We start from the raw sequence: 8219 nt of genomic DNA, 5'->3' as shown, positions 1-8219 counted from the left end.
GTTAAAGTTCAGAGACGCTGACTGTAGTTTTTATCATCTATTCAATACAGTTGGGCTAATGACTAATCCCTTTATTAGTTTCTTTTGCTTAAACATCACAGCTCAGTTTTGTTTGCAAATCTGTCCCAAAACCCTGAACCGATCTGTTCCCTGATCCTAACTCTGATCATGATCCTAACCCTGACCTCAACCTGAAACCTGTGGGTGATCGTAGCTCAGTTAGTAGAGTGTTCGTTCACTGATCTGAAGGTTGGCGGACAAAAACATCACAGGGGTCAGATCCGCTGATGAGGGCAGATGAAAGCCTCACATCCATTGACTGTGTATACTGAGATATGAATGGTTCCTTGCTGTAAAGTGCTCTGAGTGCCCCGAAGGTGGAAAAGTGCTACATTTATCAAAAGTATATGGTCAAACATCAATATTTGTGAGCCTGACGTAAAGTTTCTGTTGTTGGACCTAACTGTGTTTGGGGAAAATGGAGCCTCTGATGCATCAATGGAAAATAAAATAAAAGCTGGATGTTTCTTTTTTAGGTCTAAATTAAACTTTGTCTTGTTGAAAGTCCTTTTTTTTTTTGGGTAAACAGGTTTCTGTTTAAAAACATCTCCCCAGATCAGACGCCCTCCCCTCAGCCGCTCCTCTCGACGTGGGGGGAGCAGCGACTCTACTCTGAGATCCTCGTCTACTCTGCAGAGGTACAGGGTGATCACAGTCATGGAAATCATGGAAAAGTCATAGAATTTTGATGTCTCTTTCACGCAACTACAGCGTTCAGTTAAGTTGTCATTAGGCTATTATGATTATTTCCAAATATGCAGCTTTAGCTTTAAAAGAGACGACAATAAATGCACTGACAGTATTTTGAATGTTAAAAAAACTATAAAACCAAACCATAAGGTGAGTGGAAAGGGTTAACATTTCATATATTTAGCCCTAAAACAGGGGTGTCAAACTCATTTTGGTCCGGGGGCTGTATCCAACCTACTTTGATCCCAAAGGGGCCTGATCAGAAAACTCATGGCATATAAACCCCAAAAAGAAGTTGAAATATTTGTGCAGAGAAACACAAATCTATTACAGAAATCTTTTTTGAATTGATGGACTCTTTCTTTTACAAAATATTATAATATTATGAACAACCTGAAACTTTAAGAAAAAATGCAATTTCAAACACAATGTTTTAACATGAACTTGTATGTAAATAGGAATAAGTCAAATTTTCTTGGAAAATCCTGCACTCGGCTCCACTTTTCTCATTTTTGTCATTTTGCTGATGAGGTTGTCACGGTCAACAGTCAAAACCATCGTCCTTTAAGAGCGTTTGGAAAGAGACAAGTCTTCATTTGTGCTGCACTGGTGGGAGGGGCCACGTACAGAGACGCTGGAGACACTGCTATGCTAAACAGTGCAGAATATTACCAATATTTTAATGGAAAATATAATTAAAATATTTTAGTAGAAAATAGGGCCGTATGTTTGACACCCCTTCCCTAAAAGTCTGATCAATTCTACACATGTAGGTGCCGTAAAGTCATGGGAAATTCACTTTAGGTCATGAAAAAGTCATGTAAAACTTTAGAAATTTAGTTTGTTTTGAAAAAAAGTTGGAACCCTGGAGGTAACTCGTTTCAGCCGCTTGTATCCACCTTCTTGTCCTTTCGATCATTATCCAAAGCTCATGGCCTTAGGTGAGAGGAACGGTAAATCCGAAGCTTTGCCTTTTGCTTCAGCTCCTTCATCATCACCACCACAGTCGGATTCAGCGACTGCATCACTGCACCGATCCACCTGTCAATCTCACGCTCCATCCTCCCCTCCGGACCCCGAGATACTTCAACTCCTCCAGCTGACGCAGGAAATACAATGGGAAAAATTATCACCCCATGCACAACCACGTATACTGCTCTGCTTCTGATAATAATCAAACCCATGTCTTAAAGCGCTTATGTCGGGTTTCCAGGTTTTTGATTGGTTTTTGCGACATAGTACCTGTGGTAAATATTTATCTTAGTTTTACATCAGTCAAGTGGCAGCTAATAGGAAAAAAAATGATAAGAAAATTACAAAAATACATGAAGTAGAGCTGGGGTCTAAAAAAAGAATCAGCACTGAAAATTCTTTCCAAAATTCAGGGACAGTTTGCCCGCAAGGAACACATTCTTCTGACAGATTAGACAATGAGCTACCAAAAGGAAAGGGTCATCTATTTATATTAGTCTAATCATAGCTGCTGATTCTTCTCAGTGACGTCACGCTGGGAGAGTTTCATGTGTATGTGTGTATATGGCCGAGATATTCATCAGTTACCACGGTGACACAGATTAGCAGACACACACATTAGTCAGAAAACATATAAAAAGGATTTAAACGGCGCATTTTCAAGAGCCAGTGATCAATAAGAACGTCGATGGTTATGTTTAGGAGTTTGATTTCCAACAAAAAAGTGAGAGTGATCAATGGAAAAACTGTCGGGTAAATGTGAATGTAATTTTATTTGAGAGGGACTTGTTTATCAGCATAAATCATCTCATCTGCAAGCAAACAAGACAGCTCTTTCTCATTAGATGTGTTAAAAACAAAATGCAGATTTAGTCAGACTTGAGTAACAGAGCTTGAGACGGAGCAGTGCCTCCAGTCAGCATCACACCCCCAGGGAATGTTGATGGCATCATATTAATTTTCAGTTTAGATTAGTCCTGGTTTGAGTTTAGTCCCAATTGTCACATTTTAATATTGTTCACACTTGCCTTGGTTTAGTCCTGTTTTAGCCCTGGTTTATTCCTGGATTCATTCTGGTTTTAATTCTGGTTTAGGCCTGGTTTAGTCCTGGTTTGAGTTTAGTCCTGATTGTTTGGTTTGCACATCTTAATATTGTTCAAACGTTCCCTGGCTTAATCCTGGTTTAGTCCTGGTTTAGTCCTGGCTTAGTTCTGGCTTAGTTCTGGTTTAGTCCTGGTTTAGTCCTGGCTTAATCCTGGTTTAGTCCTGGTTTAGTCCTGGTTTGAGCCCAGTTTAGTCCCACTTGTCTGGTCTTCACATCTTAAGTCTTAATATTGTTCACACTTGCCCTGGTTTAGTCCTGGTTTAATTCTGGTTTAGTCTTGGTTTAGTCCCAGTTTAATTCTGGTTTAGTCTTGGTTGAGTCCTGGTTTAATTCTGGTTTAGTCCTGGTTTAGCCCTGGTTTGAATTTAGTCCCAATTTTCTGGTCTTCTCATCTTAATATTGTTCACACACTTGCCCTGGTCTAGTCCTAGGTTAATTCTGGTTTTTAGTTTAGTCTTGGTTTGAGTTTAGTCTCAATTATCTGGTCTTCAAATCTGAAGTATTAATATCATTCAGACTTGCCCTGGTTTAGTCCTGGTTTAGTCCTGGTTTAGTCCTGGTTTAGTCCTGGTTTACCCCTGGTTTAGTCCTGGTTTGAGCCCAGTTTACTCCCAATTGTCTGGTCTTCACATCTGAAGTCTTAATATTGTTCACACTTGCCCTGGTTTAGCCTCGGATTAATTCTGGTTTAGTCTTGGTTTAACCTCGGATTAATTCTGGTTTTGTCTTGGTTTAGGCCTGGATTAGTCCTGGTTTAGTCCTGGTTTGAGCCCAGTTTAGTCCCAACTGTCTGGTCTTCACATCTTACATCTTAATATCATTCACACTTGCCCTGGTCTAGTCCTAGTTTAATTCTGGTTTAGTTTAGTCTTGGTTTGAGTTTACTCCCAATTGTCTGGTTTTCACATCTTAAGTATTAACATCATTCAGACTTGCCCTGGTTTAGTCCTGGTTTAGTCCTGGTTTAGTCCTGGTTTAGCCCTGGTTTAGCCCTGGTTTAGTCCTGGTAAGATATTCATTTTCAGTTTAGATTAGACAGGTTTTGACCCGTGTTAACATTATAGTTGCTTGGTAACAGTTATGACATTACCTCTGTTCTCCAGGTCCAACCAGGAAGTAAGATTATGAACAAATAAAAAAAAAGAGGGATTGTACAATGATACATTTGTGCGTCACTCAAGTGGATGAACACACGGGTCAAACTCCTTCATCCAAGACGTTGGAGTGTGGGGGCTCACACACTCACACACTCACACACTCACACACTCACACACTCACACACTCACACACTCACACACTCACCGTGACAATGGAGAGGTAGACATACTATTATATGACACAGAGACTGATGTGCGTCAGACTGGTCTTCATGTCTTGTGTCTTCATGTTGTTCACACTTGCTCTGGTTTATTCCTGGTTTAGTCCTGGTTTAGTCCTGGTTTAGTCCTGATTTGGTCCTGGTTTGAGCCCAGTTTAGTCCTGATTGTCTGGTCTTCACATCTTAATATTGTTCACACTTGCCCTGATGTAGTTCTGGTTTAGTCCTGATTTAGTCCTTGTTTGAGCCCAGTTTAGTCTCGATTGTTTGGTCTTTACATCTTAAGTCAAAATATTGTTCACACTTGCCCTGGTTTAGTCATGGTTTAGTCCTTGTTTAGTCCTGGTTTAGCCCTGGTTTAGTCCTGGTTTAGTCCTGGTTTAGTCCTAGTTTGAGCCCAGTTTGGTCCCATTTGCCTGGTCTTCACATGTTAAGTGTTAATATTGTTCACACTTGCCCTGGTTTAGTCCTGGTTTTTCCCTGGTTTCGTCCTGGTTTATCCCTGGTTTAGACCTGGTTTAGTCCTGATTTAGTCCTGGTTGGCAATTTAGACCCAATTGTCTGGTCTTCACATCTTAATGTTGTTCACACTTTCCCTGTTTTAGTCCTGGTCCTGGTTTAGTCCTGGTTTGTCTTGTTTGTTTGGTCATAATCCAGCCCTGGTTTAGTCTTGGGTTTAGCCTAAGAAAAAAAAAGGAAATACAGTATATATAAAATACATAACATCATCAAATAAAATTCTTACTGATGTTACATCCATTGATGTGCCCAGTTGAGCGTGTCGCCAAAAAAGCAAGAAAGCAACATTCTTGCGTTTTTGGCGACACGCTCAAATCCAATATTGCTTTGGCAAATAACAATTGTAAAAATATATTTATTCTTCTTACAAAAGTTGTGTTTTGGTTCTCAAATAATCATCATTTGCCGGGTTCAGTGCTGAAATCCAGTTGGTTTGACCTTAAAATGCCTCTCTGGTGTGAAAGGTTTACCCAAGCCCCAGAACCTGCAGCTGATCATGACTGAGTGCTAGTGCAGCCTCTGCAGCTCAAACACTAGGCCTGATGCAATCACAAAATCTGAAGCACGATATATTGCTACAGAGATATACTGCAATAAACAATAATATTGAAGCTATTTTATACCACTGACACAATAACAATAAAGCAGGATAATCCCAGAAAACACATTTTTAAATAGACAGAATCGTTAAAAGCCATGAGCTGTACCAATAATTATCCAAAGAAATCACTTATTTAACCCTGTAATGCAGTAAAATTTCAGCTGTACAGCAAAAATTCCCCAGATCTCCCCCTTTTTTTTTATCGAGTTCCAGTAAATATTGTTCCAGGTCTCTTACATTAAACGATAAGTCGATGGTAAAAGATGCAGCGCTTTTCTACTTTCAAGTCACTCAAAGCGTTTTTACAACAAGGAACCACTCACCTGTTCACACACACACACACATTCATACACCATTGTACACAGACACTAGGGTCAGGAGGTTATGTGTCTTGCCCAAGGACACAACAACAGCATTCAGAGAGCGTGATTCGAACAGCCAACGTTCACATCAGTGGATTAAGGTGCATCAGTGAGTGACTTCTGGAGGGTCAGAGCTGTCACGGTGCATGGTCAGTCCATATAAAGAGAGGTCAGGCTCAGTTGTGATTGTGCCGCTTTTTTACACCATTAAAAACGTAGGCTACATCTCATACAGCTCCTCTAAGATTCTGTTTTCCTCGCGCCCAGCCCTTTGGTTCATATACTGTAGTTCAACTGGGCTTTACCATACACAGGGATAATGAGGCCCTCAAACACAATCAGTAATCACAATAAAAGAATGAATAGCAGCAATTACATTACTTTTGACCAGGGCCATTTACGGCACTGTTTGGTAATTGCTTTATCAGCTCATGTCCATGTTAAGAGTCAAGTTTCCATGGAGACACTTCAGTCCATCGACCCAGATCTTATCCCTCTCCTCTTCTTCACATCTCAGCCAATTTACTTTTTGTACAAAACAGATGCCACATCATGGGACTTTGTATCGACAATACAGAAAGTAAACTTATAGACATATACCCACCAAAAATGAAGTGAGTTTTACAACTTATTACAAATATAAAACATCAGACACTCTGAAAATTTTAGCTTTTCTGACTAAATGAAAGTGACAGCATATAAATCTATATCACTGTTTCCCAAAGACTGGTCGATGTTTTTTTTTTTTTTCTTATGGATCCTTTTATTGCTGGTTCAATTCCTGTTTTTCATTGTTTGAAACTTGAGTAATACTAATTCTTCAGAGAGACACGATCACTCAGTCAACAATAAAATATCCTCATTAATGTTCAATAATGCTCAAATCCACCTTTATTTTGTGATTTACAAATAATTGGGTCACGAAGGTTTGTGACTTTTGAAATATGGGTCCCCAGAAAAAAGTCTGGGAAACACTGGACTGTATACCTACTGAAAGCTAGAAAATTTAATAAATAAAACCAAACAAACAATAACTGTAGGACCAAAGCTCACAGAGGCAGTCAAAGAATGAAAATAAATAAATAAAAATAAGAGGAAATAAAAAGAAAGAATATAAAACATGAATATGATCTCATAGCTGTTTTCCCATCACATTGATAGGAGACATTGATATAATATAATATAATATAATAATAAATTTGGCATAAAAAATATTTTTTGTACCTTTTTCCCCAGTGTTCAGCTTCCAGTATGACCATAGGCAAGGCAAGGCGAGTTTATTTGGATAGCACAATTTGTACACAAAGTAATTCAAAGTGCTTTACAGAATAAGAAATGCATCAAAAGACAAACAAATCAGAACATAAATAATCATCATAAAATTAAAAGAAGAGAGAGACATTAAATTAGAAGGAAAAGTATAGACTATGAAGACTATGAAGCAGGAGCAAATTTGGAGCCGAGTTCAATATTAGAAACTAAATTTATTTACAAAGAAAATAGCAAAATAAAAACACCAAGATCATGTAGAACAGCTTAATATGAACATTTTATGACCAAAATGTTGAGGCACACTGCAGTAGTTACAGAGAGAGAGGAGACAATTTTTCAATGTAAAGTCAATTGGAACCAGAGTTGATGGAGCCGGAAGTGCGCCCATGCTCACTTCCTGTTTGGAAAGCAGCGGCTAGTGGGTTAGCTACTGTATGTCCATTTATTTATACAGCCTATGGGTATGACTCGTTGATTTATATTAGTTTTACCTGAACTGAACCTTCTAACCAATCACAAAAACTTTTCTTAATAGTTTTGTACATTGTGTTTGATCAGTTTAAGTGGGATTTTAAGTGGGACATCTGCATCCCTTTGCTATTATCCCAGAAATCCAACTCAAATCTAACCAGAACAAACTGTTTGTCTACATTCGCCCACTCTCCAAAATGTAAACAAACTCTAAAAAAAACATTCAATTCACACATGCCCAGAAGACCGAGCTGACAGAGCACACAAAACAGATGGTGTAATAACAGCAAAGACACAGCACCTGCCCCAGATCCACAACTCAGCGCCCCCTGACATTTTCTAACTCACAGAGGTTATTTCAGTTAACAACACGGAGCAAAAAAGTTTAAAAATGACACGGTATTGTCTCATTTACTTGTCACGGTAATTACTATTGACTTATTGTTCAATATATAGAAAGATCAATACTTTTTCAGGCTCAGTAAATATTGTGTGCACCTTTTCTTTGCATTAGCAGGCAATTGTTTCTTATTTTTGTGTAATGTACTGTAAACCCATTTCATAACATTTGAGGTGATTGTAAAATAATTAACACCTATGACAATTTACAGACACTAGAACTAACTACTGAAGGGTTTAATTGGGCTATTGCTATCAAAAATCCGATACTAATTGACACTAAGGTTATGTTTACGCTGAAACGAATCACCGTATCGGAAACGATTTGCGTCCAGACACGTCATTTGCGTGTCCTCAATCAAAGTCTTCCCTCCACACAGTAACGTGAAACCGCCTAAAATGCTGGTCACATGAAGAGCAGTTCTGCAAAGTGCGTCAGTGAGCTGCACT

This window comes from Boleophthalmus pectinirostris, unplaced genomic scaffold, assembly GCF_026225935.1.
Source record: "Boleophthalmus pectinirostris isolate CB_2022bp ecotype Guang Dong unplaced genomic scaffold, ASM2622593v1 HiC_scaffold_21, whole genome shotgun sequence".
Lineage (NCBI taxonomy): Eukaryota > Metazoa > Chordata > Actinopteri > Gobiiformes > Gobiidae > Boleophthalmus > Boleophthalmus pectinirostris.
The sequence above is the reverse complement of the archived record's forward strand: the minus strand, read 5'-3'. Positions refer to the sequence as shown.